General features: G+C 37.9%; 1 pseudogene; it reads left to right on the forward strand.

The window, feature by feature from the left end:
- The first annotated feature begins 18,339 nt into the window (after nucleotides 1-18,339).
- Nucleotides 18,340-18,831, forward strand: LOC149171262 (pyrophosphate-energized vacuolar membrane proton pump 1 pseudogene; annotated as a pseudogene).
- Nucleotides 18,832-23,158: the final 4,327 nt, after the last annotated feature.

Here is a 23,158-nt window from a genome sequence, read left to right on the forward strand (position 1 = left end):
AACTCTTAAAGGATAACCTCACCTTGGTGCAGAATAGAATGAAACAGCAGGCATATCAACATCGTAGTGAAATAAGTTTTGATTTAGGTGATTGGGTATTCCTATGAATACAACCATATAAACAGATGTCCCTCAAGCAAGCTAAGAAGGATAATAAATTATCACCAAAGTATTATGGTCTGTACAAGGTGCTGCAAAAGATAGGTACTGTGGCATACAAAATGGAGCTTCCTACAGCTTCCCGAGTGAACCCAATTTTCCATGTTTCATGCTTAAAGAAAGTTATTTTGAGGATCAACATGAGAACTTGGAAGATGGTTCCTTGTTCTTATTTTGGATTTATCATTGAAGGGGGGAATGTTAGCCTCTCTCATAAAACAATAATAAATCCAAAATAAATAAATTAATTAAATATTCCAAGTTAGGAATTTGTGCCTAACTCTTGGGTTGTTCCTCTAAGATAGGAGTTAGTTTAGGTAACTCCTATATTGGTGTGTGTCTGGTGAGAAATTATCTCAACCAACGGAGAAATTATCTCAACCAAAAGTGTCTAAGATAGCACACACTATCTTGAGAACACTGTCTCTCATCTATTTATTTGTAACACTATATTCAATTATTTTAGAGTGTGTAATGAGAGAGAAGCATGAGGCTTCAGCCTTTTTCCGCCAATATTTTGTGTCTGATTTTTATATGTGATTTATATATTTGTCTGAGTTAATCTCATTTTCATCACAAAAGAGTTTCTTTAACCTCCCATCATATAGGTGTATTGGAGAAGGGCCAGAACATGCCTTGAGAATCAAAGCCACTGTAAACTATAATCAGGATATCTTTGAATTTCCCAACTATTTTTATACTCCAAGACAGTCCCGACAACAAAGCGGGAGCCTGCCTACTTAGAGGGATACTGTTGTTTTGGCATATTCTCAGCAGTATGTGCACTCAGAATTAGTTCTGATATTTCAGTCCCATCAGCCCCCTACTCCACCTTCTGCTTCCAAATTCCTGGCTATTTGTATGTCCCGGGATTACTTCAACATGCCCATCACCAATCCCCATGGGGTCCTATAATGTGTTTAACAAGAAGACTGAATTTTCCATTTTCCCAACTATCCCATGAATAATAATACTGCAATCATGAAAGTCTGCCAACTTCCTACAGCTAGGTTGCCAATCACTAGAAGTGAAAGAAGGGATATTCCAATTCCTTTGGAGGAACACCGATGAGATAAAGATGAATGGCTTCACGACACTGTCACTTCAAGCAGCGATCAAATTGTTATAATTCAAGGCTACCAATTGATTGATTGGAGAAATGCTGCATTTGGGTCTGGAAATACTTCATCTAGATTGTCTTATTCTATCCAAACTCTCCACAATTTCAGTTATAGAAATCCAAATCTCAATGACCTCCAACAACAAGAATCAACAACCTATAGAAATAGCCCCACTTCTTCTCTATCTCTATTATTTATATCTTAATTAACAACTTTGAAATATCCTAATCCCAATCAATATGTCTCAACGTCTTCTCTTAGATCCAGTGAGAAGATGAAAGTCAGTAGGTTTTCCTCTCTTTTTCAAGCCCTCAACCTCTTCCAATCCAATAAATGGGTCGAGGTTGATTTTAGATAAATAACGAAAATACCATATGGCGCATAATAGTCCTTATCCTGAAGGTTAAATCAATCCATGGACGGATTTGAGACCTGCTCACTTCGCTTTTAAGGAATCCATTTTATAAAACTTACAAAAAATTTGGTAGTTAAGAAATGCACTGTACAACAAGATGCTTTGAATCTTAGAAAGCTTTATCATAGCTGTTAGATAGTTAGTAATTATATTTTATCATAGTTGTTAGATAGTTAGTAATAATATTCACTATGATGGTTGGAAAATTTGTATAGGCATTTCCTTAGTTCTAACTTAATAAAATTCTAATTATTTTGCAAAAAAATGGATAAAACTTGATGACATTATTAATAGAGTTAAGCTTATTAACACTTTAAATGCACACACATTTGTTCAAATGTGGGAAGAGATATATGTGATGTGTCTAAAACTCCCAACAAAACTAACACATTATAATAGAACAAAAGACATAACTATTATGGAACCATCACAATCATAAATTAACAAAAACCACAAACCCTCTATTTTGAATTAGGAATATTAATAGTTATTAAGTAATTTCATATAGTATTTCAGTGACCTAGGATAAAGTCCAACAAAGAAGAGGAAACTCGTGACAAAGAAAGAAATATGAGCCTTACAACTTTTTCATTGTAACATGTGATGCAATTGCTAGTATAAGTTCAACTAGAAGAGCTCTAATTCTCAAAGGAATCATAACCAAAGAATTTTAATGATTTTAGACTCATTGCTCTTTGCATTTCTTTATATAATATGATTAAGAAAATTAGCTAACAAAATCAAGGAAGGGTTATCAAAAAACATGTATCCACCTCACATTGGATTCCCTAATAATATATTCATTCATGATGTTGTTGGAATCCCTAAAGAGGTGATGCATTCCATTAAATCATGGAAGTTTCCTCAATCTATTTGAATACACTGAATATACCCAACATTTCATGAGATACAAAATTTTTGGTTTGGTTATGCAATCTTTAATAGTAAGTTTCACTTGAATAAAATTATTTTCAAATTAAAGAAATTATATTTTTTGATTTTTTGATATAAAATAACAAAAATGAATTATTTCTTTTGAAACACATATTAATATTTTAATGTTTAATTTATTTATATATTAATCAAACTATTTATTTTCTTATTTTTTATTATAAGAGTGCACAATAAAAACCAATTCTTAGATAGTAATGAAAAACCATAAAGAAATAATACCATGAAAAACATCCATGGTCAGTATTACATGATACAACTTTCCTCAATTGAACTAATTTAACAAACAAACAAAAATTGGTATCAATCATGACTATTAAAATTAGAAAAGAAATATCAACCATCCCTACTACTGTTGAAATTCGATGGGGTAGATGGCACACGTGTTGGCTACTATCATCCATTGGGCAATACAATTTTTGTTGAAATTCTATGGGGTAGATGGCACAGGTGTTGGCCACTATCATCCACTGGGCAATACAATTTTCGTGCAATACGTGACGACAACCGGTGACCTAGTGCAGTCGAAAATCTTCATGGAAACTTATGCACTAAAAATTAATTCTATTTATGTCAATATGTGAAGTAAACTCCCTCTACTATAGGATCTTCATTTTCATGGCAAAATGGGCACTAAAAATTAATGCTATTTATGTCAATATGTGAAGTACACTTCCCTCTACTATAGGATCTTCATTTTAGACACTTTCAAAAGAAGGATAATAAAATTCAAATGATTTGAAAAAAATGTATCTCATCTCACTTTCATCTTGTGTGAATGAACATAATCTTTATTAGGATCTTCCTCATAGACATGATCTTTTTTTTTCATTAGAATTTCCCCTAGAATCATGATCTTCAATATGATATCCTCAGCATGATCTTTAATTTGAATCAGGACTTCTCCTTATTCTCAGTAGCTTACTTCATGAGTTTATTCTTCTATAAATACTTTTATATCTTGAGAATAAAGATCACCATCAAATTTCAAGAGACATTTAATGTTTTGCAAACACCATTACATTTCTACATTAGCTTGCTCCATTATCTCACTTCTAAATGTTTCTTGGTTGCACATAAACTAATCCCACTAGTCATGACCGTTCAAGCTATTTTCTTTATGAAGACATATTCCATACATTGTCCCATGAGTCTACCATAACCCATCCCAAATTGAAAATATATATCACCTCTCAACCTTCATAAATTTATGAATATTGTAAAATTCCCTTCCATTAGGTTGTGGGTCCTTCATTATTTCAATTTCTAAAGAATCTTGTAGCATTCTCCTTATTTTGATAATGAATTTGTTTTTCTAGCCAAAGCTGAAACAATAGTATCACAAACTTTATATCAAGCATATTTAGCAAGAGATAAGAAATATACCCTAATGAAACATATGATGTTTAAGCACATATGAATTTTATAGCAAAAAAGCCAAACATGATTTTAATGATTTACCTCAAAGTAATTCAAAGTATAATGAAAAGTAAGCATTGAAATCTAATTGCAATGGTATAAAAATGTATAATCACTATTTTCTCCATTAATGTATACAAGAACATTTAAGTTGAATATTAATTCTGTGACATACTTACTAGATTTCATAAAGCCTACTTTTGTGAGTTTTCATGTTTCCCATGATCATTAATTTTGTCTCCTGGTTGTTAGACTAATCACACATCTTCCTTTATGTAATCCACTCACACTCTTCCTTGTGCTATGTCTAACACCAATGAAGGTAACCCTCAAGCTAATAAATAAAGTGAAGTCTAATTTTCTAATTTAATATAATATCTTCAATTAAGAAATGCCCTCCCTATCTTTATATATGTATACACACATTGTTTGAAAAAACATAACAATTTAAATTTTTCATTATTGTAATTAAATCATTTATATATATGTGAAATAACAATTTCTTAATTGGTGACTTTCTATAATTATGATTTTTTTTTCTTAATCTTATTTTGATGTGAATATTTACATACCATAAATGTAAATTAAATGATATAGGGACACATCAAATTATTATGTTGCAGCAATTAGTCATGGTGGAGAATGATTTGATAATTTCATTTTAAAAAATATAATAATAAAATTAAGAATTTAAACTAGTTTACAAATGTGAAAGTAAAGGCTAATAACTATATCTTAATGAAAAACAATATCATGGAGAATGACACTCAAGTAAAGAAATATTATTTTAATACAATGATATGTATATAGATAGTTGATTTATTTATATTTACAAGAATGATTTAAGTGCATCTAAATATTTATTTTAAAAAAATTGTTTAACTATTTTTATGTGTTTAATTAAGTTAATTTAAAATTCATATTTAAATTTTATTTTTATTTTTTTAATTAATTATTTATTTCTAGTAAATATTCAAAGTATTTTTCTAAATCTTTTCACATATTTTAGGAAAGAATATTAGATTAAACCCTAGGAAATTTCACATGTTAGCAATACAAGAGGGAGATGTTCAATGGAGAAGCACTTTATTCTAGAAACAATGAATTTAGCTAAAAGAACAATAAATGTATTCTCAATTTTTTTGGTAGGTGTGAGTTTTACATGGTTTTATGTGAATGCATTACCAATTATCTTATAATCTGCAAAAAGAGATATCTATGGGTCCTTTAGAGAATATTGAAAACAATACATATGATTTTCCACATGAGAAGGTGAAAGGGGAAATATTTTAAGAACAAGAACTGTACTAGGAAATAAAGGGTAGAGAAAATTGGCTATCATATGAAGGAAGCAACTGAAATTTCTTTACAAAGTAGTCAATTATATATGGGAAATTAATTCTTTTAATCCATCAAGCCTAATTTCTACTCATAATCACATCTCTTGTGAAGTAGTAGATTTTTTTAGAGATTATTATGAGTTGAGATCTATTAGAATTTATCCTATTTTCTTTTTAGATGGAATCAAAGTTGATTGCCTCATACACTAGTGAGGAAGATATTATATAAATTATTAAAATGATTTTGAAAGGAAAAAGGCCAAGTCTTAATGGATGGACTTTTGTGTTGTATTTTTTGTTTTGTTTAAGTAGATGAGGTTATACATTTTAGAAGCGATGAAAAATTCAAGGAGAAAGTCGTCTCTTTTAAGTAATATAAATTCAACTCTCATAGATCTTATTGGTAATGTATGATAACACAAGAATTTTGATGATTTGAGACTGGTTACTCTTTTCAATTCTTTATATAATATGATTTAGAAAAAAAAAATAGCTAATAAAAGGTGATGCATTCCATTAAATAATGAAAGTTAACTTAATTGTCTCTATTTTGAATTATGTCTTCTAGTCTATGGTCAATGTATTTGAGTATACCAAACTTTTCATGAAACACAAAATTATTGGTTTTGTAATGTAATCTTTAATAGTAAGTTTCATAAGTGAATAAAACTATATGTAAATTAAATAATATAATATAAAATAGAACACTTCATAATAAAAACCAATTCTAAAATGGTAAAGAAAAACCATTAAGTAACATTGAGCACAGCAAAGCAATAATACAATGGAAAACATGAACGGCCGTTATTACATGATACCACTTTCATGAATTTAACAAAAATTAATTCATCTACCATTAAATTACTTTAGTTAAAACAAATTTTCTTGAATAGTGACAGCAGGGAAAAAAATAGAACACTGCGTAATAAAAACCAATTATAAGATGGTAAAGAAAAAACCATTAAACTGACATTGACCACTATGAAGCAATAATACAATGGAAAAACATGAATAGTCAATAATCAATATTAGAGGATACCACTTTCATGACTTTAACAAAAATTAATTTATCTACAAAATTACTTTAACTAAAAACAAATTTTCTTCGATAGTGACTACAGAGAAAAAATAATCCATGATAAAATAACACATTGTGATTTCTTATTTTGCATTTCTATATAGGTGGGAAAAAAGCAAGTTGAATACTGAGAGGTTGGTCCCAAACTCGATAGACAGATAAAATTAAAGAAGAAATGTCAACCATCGCTAGTAACGTTAGAATTCTATCACTACTACCACGTTGAAAATCCCCATTGCAAATTGGGCACGAAGAAGTAATGTTATTGCTGTCACGAATATCATTAATGATTAATGATTGGGGAAATACATGATCTACATGCACTGGACACATTCACGGTTCATGATCTACATGCACTGGACACAATTTGGGTGCGCTGCCGCCCATCGGAAGATGCATGTCTGGTGGAACCTGTGGCCGCACCGAAGATCACGTGCCACTTCACCAAGCAAAAAATTTTCCCCTCTGGAATCGTTATCGGAGGTAACCACCTGAACGATGGAGTAATTACCATTCTTTGCTCTAACTCCAACTGCATTTCTTCTGAGGGAAAACGAAGCCAACGTTCGATAAATTGAAGTATTCTCTCATTTACTCCCTCAGTTTGTGCGCTTCTATCTTCAGGTTGAGGATTAAGAGTCTCCCATCGTTCCTCAAGCTCCCCCAGTGCTCTTATAATCTCCGCTATTTCAGTTGATAATTCTCTATATTCTCTTTCTTCGCTGCGTTGTTGTTCTGGACGCTGTTCTTCCATTTCGCCGAATTCTGAATATCCAACTCAAACTGCAAGGTAATTAAAATGATAATCAACCATCGAAAACAGAAATACCTTTGCTACTCTGCCCCATTCACTCAAAGTCAATCGAGACTAGTTAATAGTGGAAAATGCAAGCAAATTGTTTGCGTGTGTCGGCCCTGGGCGTCCGTCAAATTGTTTGCGTGTGTCGGCTAAGATGGTGGTGGAGGAACATTCATCCAATGAAAAGTAATCAAATTTCTAAATACTAAACAAATTATAAAGATATTTTGACAATTTTTTTTCTTACAAAACTTTAAATTTGTAGCTTACTTTCTATCACTATTTTAAAAGTAGAAATGGATTCAACTTCATCAAAAACCCATGGGGAAAAAATGAAATGAAGATTATGAATGCTGACCATGTTGATCAAGTTGATAGAGGAGATTCTAAGATTACCTAAGTCTATAATCATCTTCCCATTTAAAGTTTTCATGATGGAACTCAATTTCAAAAGCTTCATGAATACTGGAGTCTTAAGGTGTTTAAACAAGTGTTTGAAATCTGAAATTTTGGAAATGTAGTAGTATTTTGTGCCTCTTATATCTTCTTGGAGACAAACATTGAACATTGAAATAAACTCACCAGATGTATGACTTACCATAGGAGAAAGGAGTTTAATAAGTTGATATAGTCATAGTACTAGGCATATCGTAGGCATAATCAAATAAGTATTTGAGTGTTTTGTGAGGTTTAAATAAGGGGTTAATATTCTTTTTAACTAAGAATTCGGAAATAAGGTTAATGTTTCCTTGGATGTAGGGAAGTGAAATGAGAGCCTATGGAAGAGAGCTATAGTTTTAGGGTTCATAGCCCCATACTAAGCTTTGTTAATTTAGAGAATGCCTATCTACCAGCTGCACAGGGACTGCAGCCATAAGAATGAATAAGTTATTGGTCTTTTGAGTATTGGTCTTTTGAGCAATGCGCTAGCACTTCTGCAATAACTGTGCCTTGGGACTTGCTGCGCTGCTCATATGCGTCTTTGTACACTGTCTCTGCAAAATCTGGGCTTTAAACACTTGAATTGCCCCTCTAGGCAGTTCTGCTGCTACCAAGTGGCTTTAATGCTCATAACTGTGATCTGGTGGGCTTTGATGGCTCTGATGTGCTTTATTGACTTTGATGGGGGCCTCTTTAATGTTCTGCTGCTTCGGGCTGCTGATATAAATATATGTTTGTCGCTTCCTCTGATACACTTTGACACTGAATCAAGCCACTTTCTCTCTCTCATACTCTTTAACTATCTAATCGCCCCTTTATCTGCCAATTTAATGCAAGAATAACTGTTGCAAATGCTTCCGTGGCCTTTGGGATGCTATCGGCGCTTGGCCGAACAAAAATGATGCTTAAATCTTCAAAAAATGCTGCGAAATGGAGGAGAAATGCATGCTAATAGATTGTTGAGGCAAAAGCATGCATTTGGATGTATTATGGGCATGAAGCGATTTCAAAATAGCCAAGGAAAGCATCGTTCCTTTGCAGTTGTGGCGGGCGGGAGCGCTGTATAAACAAAACTTTAACAAATGCCCCTTTCCTTATAACGCGCGAATGCTTAAAAAACATGAATTTTCATTGAAAATTGGCATTGCCACAACACTGTGCATTCTATTAAATCATGGCCATTGGATCGCGCGAAGGCGACTGGCGCTAAATCGGCGATCGGCGGATCGGAGGATCCCAAACTGTAATGCCTCCAATGAGCGATGAACCCCGTGGACCCGAAATGCATTATAGGCTCCCTTTTGATTTAGATCGGGTCCGGCCCAAAAACATAAGCTCCCCGAAATCATCAGACCTGAAATGCTTTTACAGGCCCACTTTATCTCTTTTCGGGTCCGAGCCATCGGGACCCGCATATCGACGGATTTATAATTCAAGCGGGTCCAACGGACCCGAAATGCCTTTCAAAACTGCCCTTTATAAATTATCGGCTCCGGAATATCGGAGAACTCTCTTTCGCTGCGCCCGGGGACCTTACGGACCCGAAAACTTTATAAGTCGTGCCTTTATAATATTTTGGCTCTGCTGGTTGGAGCCATATACATGGGGTGATCGCCGATATAATATGGGCCGTTGATCTGGGGCCAAAAAATGGATGGCTGTAATTAATTCGGGGATTCAGCAATCTGCGGGGTGGAGGGCACAGCCTTTACATATTGCGATCGCCGAAACGGGCGATCGCCGAAATGATCCGGGCCATTGGATCAACGGGGGTGATGGACAGCTAAGATTTGGTCGCTGTATCGGCGATCGACTGCCCATTATAACCCATGCCTTATAACCTCGAATATTTGCGATATGCCGATAAGCAATATCGCATCGGCCATTGTTGATCAAACATGCAAAAATTGTTGTTGTTTCAACACAAGACCTCCCTCCCAACTGCGATATTGCATCGGAGGGGGTCCAAAAGACTCTTTTTTACATCGGAGCAATTTATTATAAAAAAAGGCAACGCAAATGAATTCGGAGGGGTGAGGTAAGTGCTTGGAATGGACTTTTAGGGCATCAGAAGGGGTCCGATGGCCAAAAAGGGAAGATTCATGCCTTGGAAGGATTCCAAAGGCACTTGGGAGGATTTCTATGTGTTTTGAGAGGGGTTTAATGGCCAAAAAAGGGGTTTATGCCTTAAAAAGGTAAAACAAGGCCAAAAGGATGATTTTTATACATATGAAGGGAAACTATGCAAAGGAATGAGTCCTTATGCATTTGGGAGATGGTTAGAGGGGGTATTGAGGGCTCTTGCTAAGTTTCAGATAAACTTAGCGATTCTCGAGGATGTATAAGGTTATTTTTCAACGAGGGGGAGGGATAAGTATATAGGGTAGTAATATACATAGTTTTAGTAGGGGAAGGGGAAATAAATAGGGAGCTACATAGTAAAGTTAATAGTTAATATGACAATGATGATAAAAAGCTCTAAGAATGATGTCTTAGGCTATCAATGGGGGAAAATGACTGATAGAAGAAGTGTGAACATTCCTTGAGTGAAGCAGATCTTCACCAAGGCAAATGATATGGAGAATGATGAAACTAAGAGGTATCAAGCAGATCTTGACCTCTTTTAGGGGAAGTTAGTGAGATATTTGGGAAAAGAGGAAGAAGGGGAAGTTAGACATGCCTCGCTTGAAATCCTCCAACTGAAAAAACTGCCTCAAACTAAAAATGAATTGCTTACCAAAAATTGGAACACAGCAGTGGCATTTAGACTAGCACGCTTTCATGGACAGTTCTTTGGCCATCTGTAGCAAATATGGAGCATTGCAGCATGCATAGAACGACATATTTGGCATGTAAAAATGTCGATCATGAAAGATGATTAACCTGCTGTAGCAGGAGGCTAACAGTTAACATTCTTCACATCTTCCACCAAATATCTACTTTAGATTTGAGACTGAAAAGTGTTATCCTTTCTTTCATGTTTTCTGAGTAATGCAATCTAAATATTTTCCTCATGATAAGCAACCAAGCGTCCGCATCTTCCGGTTTATTCATCTCTCCATCAAATGTAGGTGGCTTTCTCTTCTTGAACTCATATGGAAAGTATCCCCTATCATTCCTCCTGGATGGATGATAATGATGACGACGATGATGTCTATGAGAAGCAGAACTAGAGTAATACCAGTGTCTTTCACCCCTCCTATTCGAAGTGTGCAGCATCTTTCCATCCCTGACAGTGTTAGATCTATCTTACCTATGTCTACTATGAGACCTGTTGCAATATGCCCCATTGGTTATGTCCTCATGTCTATGGCTGATCCGAAGAGGACCTTGTTGCTACAAATCCGAAAATCTCTAAAGTAATATTGCATTCACCTCCATTTGTTTCTCTTGTGCCTGAATGATTTTGTCATTGTCTGCTTTGCAACTCCTTATTTATTCCTTTAGGCTTCTTAATGTGTCTACCAAGTCAGAAGAGTGCCCCACATCTGATGCATAGGAATATTCTATGTAGTCTACCACCTTGCTAGCCATCTGATCTCTTTCCTGCCTGTCATCCTATGCCACATAACTCAGGGAGAATACCGTGTCTGCAAGATCATCAAATCACCGTGATGCATGCACAACATAACCATAATAACATATAAACATATATCAATAAGTGCATCAAAGCATAACCATCATAGTAACTAGCATCCAATCATCAACACAAATTCATATCAATAGTGCATGTTATGACCTCGTGCATGACAACAACTAATACTCGAGTATATTGATGACCACTTGTATTGCAGCAAGGATGTTGCAACTCCCGGGCTACCCGTTTTACTTGTCAACCTGGGGTTCATACAAACTTAAAGGAGATAGTGCTATATGCATAAGTAAAAGTGAAGGTCTTGCCTGTTGTCATTGTTCATCCTGTGAGAGATCCCAAGGGTGCCAAGCCAAACTTCTATATAGTAAGAAGAAACTTAATTCTTTGATGGAAGAAGAGAAAATCTATTCTAATAGAGCTACTGTACTGCAGTAATGAGGAAAATAACATGTAATGCTATGTCACACTATATCCTAATTAACCATTTAAACAACTATGCTAAGCAGAATTGCTAAATCAACACTAACCTAATGCTACTATCTAAGTTACAGAAGTAAAGAGCATCAAACCATACTAATGTGTGAGCAAGAAAACTAAACTAAATCTGTTGTCACTTTTTTGTTTTTTTGGTAAAATCAAGCATGCAATATAATTGTTCTTGTGGATGTGACAAGTGAATGGAAGGTGGTTGAGGATGGCTAAAAGGATTATGCAGTGATTGGATGGGGTGGAAGGGTCGTAGGATGATTTTTGTGACTTCCTAGAGGTTCCCCATTAACTCGGCTGATGAGCCCCAACAATGTACAATTATTTGGGCTCATTCAACTTCCTAATTTGACTTAATCCACCATTCTCATTTGTTTATTGCATGTTTTTGATTATTTTTATGTTAATAGAGTGAATTTGGTTAGTCATTATGCCAACAAGTCTAATGGGTGCTTTGTGTAGCCTTGTTGGTCAACTTGGAGACAAATTTGAAGGTCTTAATGAGCACTTGGCAGCCAAATTCGTGGGAAAACAAGCTAGAGGATTTGTAGGAAGGTGTCCCCCTCATTTATGGGCCCTTACCTCGAATTCTCCACCATCAGCTCGGAGTTCAAAGGCCACCAAATTAATGAGCACAAGGGCAACCAAGCAAGTCAAGTTGGACTGCTGTTAACTCCAAGTCTTGGGCAGCCAAGTCCCTAACTTTTAGGAGGACTGTTGGGTCCTCAAATTGTATAAATAAGAAGGCTTGGGGCCTCATTTGGGTTAGCTAGTGGGTAGTCATTTTGTAGCTAGTTGGTAGTCATTTTTGTAGCTAGTTAGTCATTTTGTTTTAGCCATTAGTTAGCTAGCTTGTAGTTCGAATTTTAGGCAATGGATTAGCTTTGCTTTCAGCTCATTCTCAAGCTCTCCTTATGGACAGTTTTGATGTACTTTTCATTTCTTGATTAATAAAGATGGATCCAGCTTTGCACCAGCTCTAAATCTTTCATGGGAGGCTGTAGCTCTTGGGGTTGGGCCCATCTCAAGCGCCCATTACCTCCCTTGTGTATCTTTATGTGTTTGTTGCGTTCTTGAAATAAAAATCTGATCTTTAGATCTTGCTTTGTTATGGTAGTTGGTTTTGATGGGTAACATAGCTTTTTATGCTTAGAATCGATTGGTAGGAGTTTGTTATGCATTTAGATCTTTTGGAATGCTCTTTCTCACGTGAAGTACATGGTTCTCTTTCCAAACAAAGCTGTTGTTCATTTATTTCATTGACAATTAGATTAAGTTAGCTAGGACTTGGTTTGTTTGCAAGAATTCATTGATTCGTTTAAATGAGCATTGTGCAGGGCATCTCTATCATCTTCATCACCTCCTCAAGTTCTATTTAACCTCTGTCTCACTCATTTACCCTCCAACTCTCTCATTTCCCACATAGCTCCATCTCCTTTAACTTTCGTTGGTTCCACCCTTCCAATCATCAAACCATTGCATACACTCTTCCCTCATCTGATTTTCCAGCTTCTGAGCCATCACCAGCCTTATTCCTACCTTACACATCTCCCCCTACCATTTCATCACTCCTCCATCACTCCAAACACTCACGGTAGGTCATCCTGTAGCCATTTGTAGACATCCTGTAGAAAACAAAGTATCTTGTAGAATCCTCTGCAGGCATCCTGTAGGAGGCCACTCTCTCGGTTACTGAGCATCTGAATGCGAGGAACCTCTGTGGATGGATGCTAAGGATCCCTAGGGACCTCTCCTAGCCTCCCCAACCTGTCCCACGCTTTCCTTCCTTCTCCATCCCATCTGCACAACCAAACCCTAGTTAGCACAAGATCACAATCATTCCACATACTTAAAGGAAAAATACAAAAACATAACTTTCATGATGCAAGTAGTTTAGATCCATGCATTCTCACTTATTAGAGGTAATGACAGCATTGGTAGAAGTTGCATTTACATTCCTTGCATTGTAGAGGTCAGACTAGTTAAATTAGGGTTTCCTAGGTTTACATGCTTTGATTTGCTTTCGGTTCATTTTTGTCAATTAAAGTAGCTTTCCTTTGAGATTAGCCTTCATCCATCAATTAGCAAGCTTCTTCTGAGAGCCTATAGAAGTTGGCTTGAGCCCTAGCGGACTTGTGCCAGCTGACCAAGTGACAGCTGCGACAAGAGCTAGTACTTGTGCATATAGCACAGCCGCTTCCAAGTTTGTACGAACTACCGGGTTGATAAAATTAAGAGACATGAAGCCCCAGGAGTTGTAGCACTATTGCTACAATACTGGAGCTCACCATCTTTTTGGCGCCGTTGCCGGGGAAGCGGCAGAGTATTGGTGATTGTTGCTATTCTTCTATTTTCTACTACAACCTTCTGCTAAGTAGTTTATTTCAGTTCCATTATGCAATTTCATTTATGCAAAAGTAGATTAGCATTTCTTGCTTTCATAGATTAGCATTTCTTGCTTTCATAGATTAGCATTTCCTGCTTTCCTAGAATAGCCTTTCAATTTTGCATTTCAATTCTGCAAGCGTAGATTAGCATTTCAATTCCGCAAGCGTAGACTAGCATTTCATTCTTGCAATTTCATTTGAGCAAAATAGATTAGTCCTTTCCTGCTTTCATTTCAATTTCGCAAGATAGTTAGTTGCAGTTCAATCTATTTTATGCTTTGTAGGAGTAGACATAAGTTAGAAAAATGATTGCACAACACCCCCCACTACTTCACACAGCCAACGTTCTTCTTCGATGGCTGTGATGAAAGAACCCCTGGGTGGACATCAAGACATATCTGAAGAACCTCTAGGGGAGAAGAAGAAGAAACATTCCTCTGAAGCAAATGGCTACAAGTAGAGATGTTGGGAGCAACATCTTGTCCAAAGATGAATTTGAAAATCAGATCAAAGATTTCAAGAGTGATATGAGGCAGTTTCTTGCCATGCAACTGGATACCTTGCGGATCCAAAAGAAGCAAGAAGAAGCCAAGAGGGCTTTGGTCATTTTTTGTCCTGGGTGTCTTAAAAAGCATCTTAGGAACGAATGTCCAATGCACTCCCTAGAAGTGTGTTTTGTATGTGAAGGATACCATCCTACAGATCAGTGCCCTTCCTTGCCCAGAATCAAAGCTGCATATCAAAGAGCCAAGGGAGCCACTGAATCACTCTATTATATGAACCAAAGGAGGCCACATGGACCTAGATCTTACCAGCAGGAACTGCAAGGGATACCCGAGATCTATTATGACCCTTATCAAGCCACTTTCATGCCTTCTTGGGATCCCCCTGCTCATCCTTCCTGGTCTACACCTCCTCCTTGGTCATATTCTCCTTGTTCCTTCACAGATCCATACTATGCCCAACCAGTTGCTCATTCATTTCACTCTTATGCTCAGCCACAACCTCAGTGGAATGCACCTTATCAGGAGTGGAGGCCCCAGTATAACTCTCATCCCGCTCATTTTCCTCCACCACCTACTCATCCACAACCATCGCCTCCTCCTCCACCAAGGCAACCCCAAATGCCTACCCAACCACAATGCCATCCATCTCCATCTCAAACTCACACCTCCACTCATCTACCCGTACCATTTCCAAAGCCATGCAATGGAGTAGCTCAACCCCATTGCAAATCTGAGGCACAACATATCCAAACAACTCCTCTTGAGCCCAATGATTTTCACCAAAACTCAGGAAGAGTGTTGCAAAAAAGAGATCATCTTGAAAGCATTGAAGGACCAAAGGCAAAAGAAGATCCAAAAGAAAAGATCAAAGAACCATGGGCTGCACTTGATGAAGAAAAGAGATCTAAATCAGAGATCGAGAGAGATCCCTCATGGTTACCATCAAATCTTCCATGTACTCAAGAGGAAGATCAACAAAAAGAGGAAGATCAGAAGGTCATGATAGAAGGTGACATGAAGAATGATCCAGATCAGCAAAAGAACCAAGGATATCAAAGCTATATTGAGATATGGTTTCAGAAGGTCACTAAGTTGCAGCAGTACTTTCTTCCTCAGTTTTGTTTGATCCCTTCAACGCCAGATCATTTGGTCTCTGAGATTTGGATACCTACCAAAGCATGCATTTCGAGCCTTCACATCGTTTTTTCTCTAATCTCGATGTGCACATGGCTCCATTGGAAGTATTCTTATACTTGAAAATGATTTTGTTTTTCAAGTAGGGTAGGGTAGAAAAAAGAAAAAAAAGGAAAAAAAAAGAAAAAAGAAAAAGAAAAAATGAAAATAAGAGAAAAATAAAAATCTAAGGTGAAAACCCCCTCGGAGGCGCCTTAGATTGGCTCATTGATTGAAAACCTCCATGAGGCGGTCAATGGGTTGGAAAGAAAAGAAAATAAAAGAGAAAAATATCTTTGGGTGAAAACCTCCCTTGGAGGCGCCCAAGGCAGGCGATTAGGGTGAAAACCTCTATGAGGCGCCCTAGTTGTTTTTCAAACAAAAAAAAAAGAGAAAAAAAGAAAAAGAAAAATAAAGCTAATCATCATTGAATAATTTCATGTTGCAGCAATGACATTTGAGGTTGCAAGAAGGATGTTTCATGGTAGGAGGAGCACTCAAATCAAGGTCAAAGGAGTTTTTGTGCCTTCTACAGGAAGTTTTGTATCTTCTACAGGAAGCTTACAAAAAAGCCAAATTGATCTCCTAAGAGGACCTGAAGGCTTGGAATATGTCCATGAGGCCTACACTCATCTATGTTTCCACTCCTCACCCCTTTTCCATCATTCTGTTCATGTCATTATGCTTCTTTCCTCAAAACTGTGTTTTCTACAGGATGCTCTGAATTTCTACAGGAAACATCCTGTAGAACCTTTGGACGAGCCAAATCCAATTTCAAAAGTGAATCTGATGGTGGGAGTCTATTGGTTAGGCCTGCAAGCACTTGTGTGTCCATCCCTTGCCTTCATCCATCATTTTTTCACCACCTTGTGCTTCTCATTGTGCTTCTACAGGATCTTCCTGTAGAAATTGTGAGAAACTAGGCATGCATTTCAAAAAGTGGTTTGGCGAGCATGGTAGCTTCCTCAAGTGTTCAGAAGCCTTCATTCCATCTTCCAACTCCTCCTCCATCATCTCCATACCTGCATCACAAACAAAATTCATTTTGTCATCCTATGCAAGCACATGCAAAATGCCTTGAAGCCAAAAACACATAGAGCAGAATTTGTTTTTGCCATAACTTGAGAACCATGCATCCATTTGACAAACCATTTTATGGGGGATTGTACAAGGTCGATGACAACATGCCTGAGCATTTTCATGCAATTCCGGTGCACAGTTTCCAAGAAATCAGCCTCCATCACCATCAGCCATTTTTGCATTTTCTCCATAACCGTGCATCCGTTTCAAAACCTGTTTCATGGGGAGATGCACGTGGGTGATAGTAGCCTACCCAAGCAGTTTCAGCCAATTCCGATGCACGGTTTCCGAGAAATCAAGCTCTGAAATCTTCAGCCATTTTCCAATTTTCTCGAAATCCGTGCATCCATTGATCACGAATTTGCTATGGGAGATGCATCATGATGGTAGGAACATGCCCACCAAGTTTCAGCTCAATCCGGTTTGCCGTTTGGGAGAAATGGAAAAAAGAAGTTCTAGTCCTGTGAAAATTCAATGGCAGCAGGTTCAGGATGCAGATCTGAACGTGGAAATGAATTCTTGTTGCATGCATCTGGCCAGAGGACACCTGCACAAGAAAACCAGCCATGGATTAGCAGCCCAGCCATCATGCAACCATAAAATCAAATGCATGCAGCAATGACAACCCACAGCAGCTCACGGCAGCCATTCAACTTCGAGGTATGTGACAAACCCATTCTTCTATTGCATAAAATTAATTTGGAAACTGCATGAATGAATGAAATGGTGAGATTAAGCCACAGATTAGCGAGGCTCAACCGATTGTCTTCTCTAGCGCTCAAGGCAAAAATCACGCAGCATGATCGGCCATTCACGTGAAAATTAAAAAAAAACACAGTTAATGGTAGTTGAACTCCCGTGAACAGGATGTCAATTAATTAACGGAGAGAAGAAGACATGTATCACTGCAGTTTGAAAAATCTAGCGCACATGTTTTTTCCACCTCATCACAAATCACGGAGAAATTGAAGACGGCTTGGCTGAAACTCATGAACTGCTGTTCATCGACACTTTCCACGTCCTCAACTAAAGTGTGCACAATTAGTTAATTGGTTCTCTATCATCAACTCATTTGATGATTGTTTTATTTCTCTCCGAAATTGTTGCAATGATCATGATTCACTCGAAGTGTATTCGAATTCAGATGGAGATAAACGAAAATTAGCAGAACATCTTAGAGAAAAATATATGAAATGGTTAGCAAAACTTATTTCAACATCTTCAAATTTGGTCTTGGCGGTTCTTCCATTGCTCTGTTTGGCAGCGTAGGTGGTGGTATTTGCACCAAAGCAGCAGATGTAGGTGCTGATCTTGTTGGCAAGGTTGAGAGGAACATTCCTGAAGACGATCCACGCAACCCAGCTGTCATTGCTGATAATGTTGGTGACAATGTTGGAGATATCGCTGGTATGGGATCAGATCTATTTGGGTCCTATGACTGAATCTTCCCGTGCAGCTCTGGTTGTTGCATCCATATCATCATTTGAAAACTCTCATGATCTTACTGCCATGTGTTATCCCTTGCTTATTAGTTCAATGGGTATCATTGCTTGCTTAATCACAACTCTGTTTGCAACTAACATATTTGAGATCAAGGCTGTGAAGGAAATTGAGCCTGCATTGAAAAAGCAACGTATTATCTCCATAGTAGTGATGACTATTGGCATTGTTGCTGTAAGCCTAGTTGCATTGCCTTCATCCTTCACTATCTTCAATTTTGGTGCCCAGAAGGTTGTAAAGAACTGGGAGCTTTTCTTCTGTGGTGCTATTGGTTTGTGGTCTGGCCTTGTTATTGGTTTTGTCACTGAATACTGCACTAGTAATGCTTACAGCCCTGTCCAAGATGTTGTCGATTCATGCAGGACTGGAAGCACCAACTAATGTTATATTTGGGTTGGCTGTGGGATACAAATCTGTTATTATATTTGCTATTGCAGTAAGCATTTTATGAAGCAAAGAAAGCTGCCGCAGTCGGAAAGTATTGTCATGTCAGGAACAGAAACGTGAATCAAGGTTAACCAATGGAAAAACAGTGATTCCCATCCAGCTTCGGCATGCAATATCTATTCTCGGGAAGTTCACTGAAGCTAGCAGACTGTTTCTACAGGAAGCTAGCAGACTGTTTCTACAGGAAGACAGAGACTGTTTCTACAGGAAGCCAACGAACAGTTTCTACAGGAAAGTTTGAAAAGCAGGAAGCCAAAGGAGAAATCGGTCGAGATGCTAGCCAAGGAAGTCACCAAGGCCATCAAAGACAAGGGGAGAGATTGGTTGCTCAGAGGATGAGCAACACTTTCAGTAGGGGGGTGATGATGAGCCCCAACAATGTACAATTATTTGGGCTCATTCAACTTCCTAATTTGACTTAATCCACCATTTTCATTTGTTTATTGCATGTTTTTGATTATTTTTATGTTAATAGAGTGAATTTGGTTAGTCATTATGCCAAAAAGTCTAATGGGTGCTTTGTGTAGCCTTGTTGATCAACTTGGAGACAAATTTGAAGGTCTTAATGAGCACTTGGCAGCCAAATTCATGGGAAAACAAGCTAGAGGATTTGTAGGAAGGTGTCCCCCTCATTTATGGGCCCTTACCTCGAATTCTCCACCATCAGCTCGGAGTTCAAAGGCCACCAAATTAATGAGCACAAGGGCAGCCAAGCAAGTCAAGTTGGACTGCTGTTAACTCCAAGTCTTGGGCAGCCAAGTCCCTAACTTTTAGGAGGACTGTTGGGTCCTCAAATTGTATAAATAAGAAGGCTTGGGGCCTCATTTGGGTTAGCTAGTGGGTAGTCATTTTGTAGCTAGTTGGTAGTCATTTTTGTAGCTAGTTAGTCATTTTGTTTTAGCCATTAGTTAGCTAGCTTGTAGTTCGAATTTTAGGCAATGGATTAGCTTTGCTTTCAGATCATTCTCAAGCTCTCCTTATGGACAATTTTGATGTACTTTTCATTTCTTGATTAATAAAGATGGATCCAGCTTTGCACCAGCTCTAAATCTTTCATGGGAGGCTGTAGCTCTTGGGGTTGGGCCCATCTCAAGCGCCCATTACCTCCCTTGTGTATCTTTATGTGTTTGCTGCGTTCTTGAAATAAAAATCTGCTCTTTAGATCTTGCTTTGTTATGGTAGTTGGTTTTGATGGGTAACGTAGCTTTTTATGCTTAGAATCGATTGGTAGGAGTTTGTTATGCATTTAGATCTTTTGGAATGCTCTTTCTCACGTGAAGTACATGGTTCTCTTTCCAAACAAAGGTGTTGTTCATTTATTTCATTGACAATTAGATTAAGTTAGCTGGGACTTGGTTTGTTTGCAAGAATTCATTGATTCGTTTAAATGAGCATTGTGCAGGGCATCTCTATCATCTTCATCACCTCCTCAAGTTCTATTTAACCTCTGTCTCACTCATTTACCCTCCAACTTTCTCATTTCCCACATAGCTCCATCTCCTTCAACTTTCGTTGGTTCCATCCTTCCAATCATCAAACCATTGCATACACTCTTCCCTCATCTGATTTTCCAGCTTCTGAGCCATCACCAGCCTTATTCCTACCTTACACATCTCCCCCTACCATTTCATCACTCCTCCATCACTCCAAACACTCACGGTAGGTCATCCTGTAGCCATTTGTAGACATCCTGTAGAAAACAGAGTATCCTATAGAATCCTCTGCAGGCATCCTGTAGGAGGCCACTCTCTCGGTTGCTGAGCATCTGAATGCGAGGAACCTCTATGGATGGATTCTAAGGATCCCTAGGGACCTCTCCTAGCCTCCCCAACCTATCCCACGCTTTCCTTCCTTCTCCATCCCATCTGCACAACCAAACCCTAGTTAGCACAAGATCACAATCATTCCACATACTTAGAGGAAAAATCCAAAAACATAACTTTCATGATGCAAGTAGTTTAGATCCATGCATTCTCACTTATTAGAGGTAATGACAACATTGGTAGAAGTTGCATTTACATTCCTTGCATTGTAGAGGTCAGACTAGTTAAATTAGGGTTTCCTAGGTTTACATGCTTTGATTTGCTTTCGGTTCATTTTTGTCAATTAACGTAGATTTCCTTTGAGATTAGCCTTCGTCCATCAATTAGAAAGCTTCTTCTGAGAGCCTATAGAAGTTGGCTTGAGCCCTAACGGACTTGTGCCAGCTGACCAAGTGACAGCTGCGACAAGAGCTAGTACTTGTGCATATAGCACCGTCGCTTCCAAGTTTGTACGAACTACCGGGTTGATAAAATTAAGAGACAGGAAGCCCCAGGAGTTGTAGCATTATTGCTACAATACTGGAGCTCACCATCGGCCTCAAAACAAGTCAGTTCAGGAAAAGCTACAACATGTACTAGAAACTAGCTGAGAGCTAATTGTGAGATGTTGGAGGTGTTGGGGAGCTGTGTTATAGACAATTTTGTGCCTTACAGCAACAAGCATGAATTGTCAATAATCCAAGGGATCCAAAGTTCCCTAAACATGATGTTCCTACCCCTAGAGGAACAAGGTCAGCAAACCAACAGCTCTCAGATCAGTTCTCCACCTGAAAACACTCAAAAACAAGCAATCCTGAAATCAAAGCAGGTGCTCCACTAGGCTTCTGCGCTGAAACACAACTGCTCCATGGTGTACCTGCGTTGCAAAGCAGGTAGAACAAAGCCCACCTGCGTTGGGCGAGTTTAGACATGTGGCACAGTGAGTCATTGCTGTGGAATCTTCCAAAAATGACACTTGGATCAGGTATTTCGCCTTGTGATGAGTCAGAGGCTTTGTTTCTCCAAGTGGAAGCAAGGTTCACCAAGTGGACTCAAGAACTGAAGATTAACTGAAGAGAGAGAGGACACAAGGCAGCTACACATCAGTTGCAAGCTGACTCATCCTTTCTCAATTCATCTATATATTGAGCTCTCTCCTATGAGCTCATGAGGCTGGAATTTTGTGCAAAGTAATGATATGCTGTTGGTTTCATTCTTGAGTTATTGGGTGATTGTTTGAGAGAGGTGAAGAAGAGCAATTCTTTCTGCTGGGAGGTGTTGCTGGGTTGGAGCGTGCAATGGTTGTAATCCTCTCAGAACCTTTATTTCTTCATTAATAAAAGCTATTGAGGTTCTTCTATGTGCTCTTGTTTCAATTATGTATTGTGATGATTGAATGTTTGGTTTACACTAATCCATGAACCAGTTATGATTGCATGCCTCTTGTAGTTTCCTTCTTTGTCATTGTGCAGGATCTCATTGCAGCTGGGCGAGTAGAAGGACAAAGAGCTAGGAGCAAGCGGCCAAAGAGGAGAGTTTGGATTTGACATTAAGCGCAAGGCAACGGTTAGTGCTTTCTCCATCCTCTTTTGCTTTCATAAAGAAGTAAACTTTCAGTAGTTTGTTTTACAGTTGTTGCTAAGGAACTGTCACCCTTAGAGTGGGTTAGGGTCATCCGAGTCGGATACTTTTCCCTACAACAAACTGGCGACTCCGCTGGGGATCGTTTCCATTTGATTGTGTTTGTAGTATTTTGCTATTCATTTCCTGAACAAAAGAGTACCAAATCGAAAAGCTTTTGACTATATCAAAAGCGAAGTAGAGGGGCTGCTACTCTTGCTCATTGTCTGAGCAGATTCATGATTTGAAGAGCTGATCTACAAAGATCCTTGTAAGCTCTTAGTGATAACTTTGCACCTTCTAAATCATCCCTTTGATTGTGCTTGACTGATTGCTTCTGATTTGAGCAAAAACCGTGCATTTTTGAGAAAATTATGACCCGGAAACTGTGAAAACGCAACTCTCGTTTTCCAAAGAAGGTAGTACACAGGCTACCTGCTTTGCAACGCAGGTCCCGAACTAGCTACCTGCGCTGAGAGCCAGTTTGACTGTGCAGAGCCTGCGTTGACCCAAATTTGCTTAGTGCATTTGGGGTTTCCTCCTTTCTCTTGCCTGTTTTCACTTAGTTTTGCTGCTAGGTGTCAGTCTTGTGCCTATTTTGAAACCAATATTACTTGCCATCATTCTGCCTCTGTTATATAACGAATTGTACTTGTTCTTTGTATTTCTTGCTCATTTACAATTTCCCATAACGAAAAGTAAACTAGTCATGCTTTTGGCCTCTTAGATCTGAACCTGTGTTAGGCGTTTTGCTGGTCTAAAGAGTTAGCTTGTTTGCTGTCCATAGCTGGTTAGTCGTTTTACTTTCGTTCGTATGGTTTGGTGTCATGTATTTCCAG

The sequence above is a fragment of the Pinus tabuliformis genome, chromosome 4_2, assembly GCF_031772625.1.
Source record: "Pinus tabuliformis cultivar Carrire ecotype Pingquan chromosome 4_2, CPIR1, whole genome shotgun sequence".
NCBI classification, from domain to species: domain Eukaryota; kingdom Viridiplantae; phylum Streptophyta; class Pinopsida; order Pinales; family Pinaceae; genus Pinus; species Pinus tabuliformis.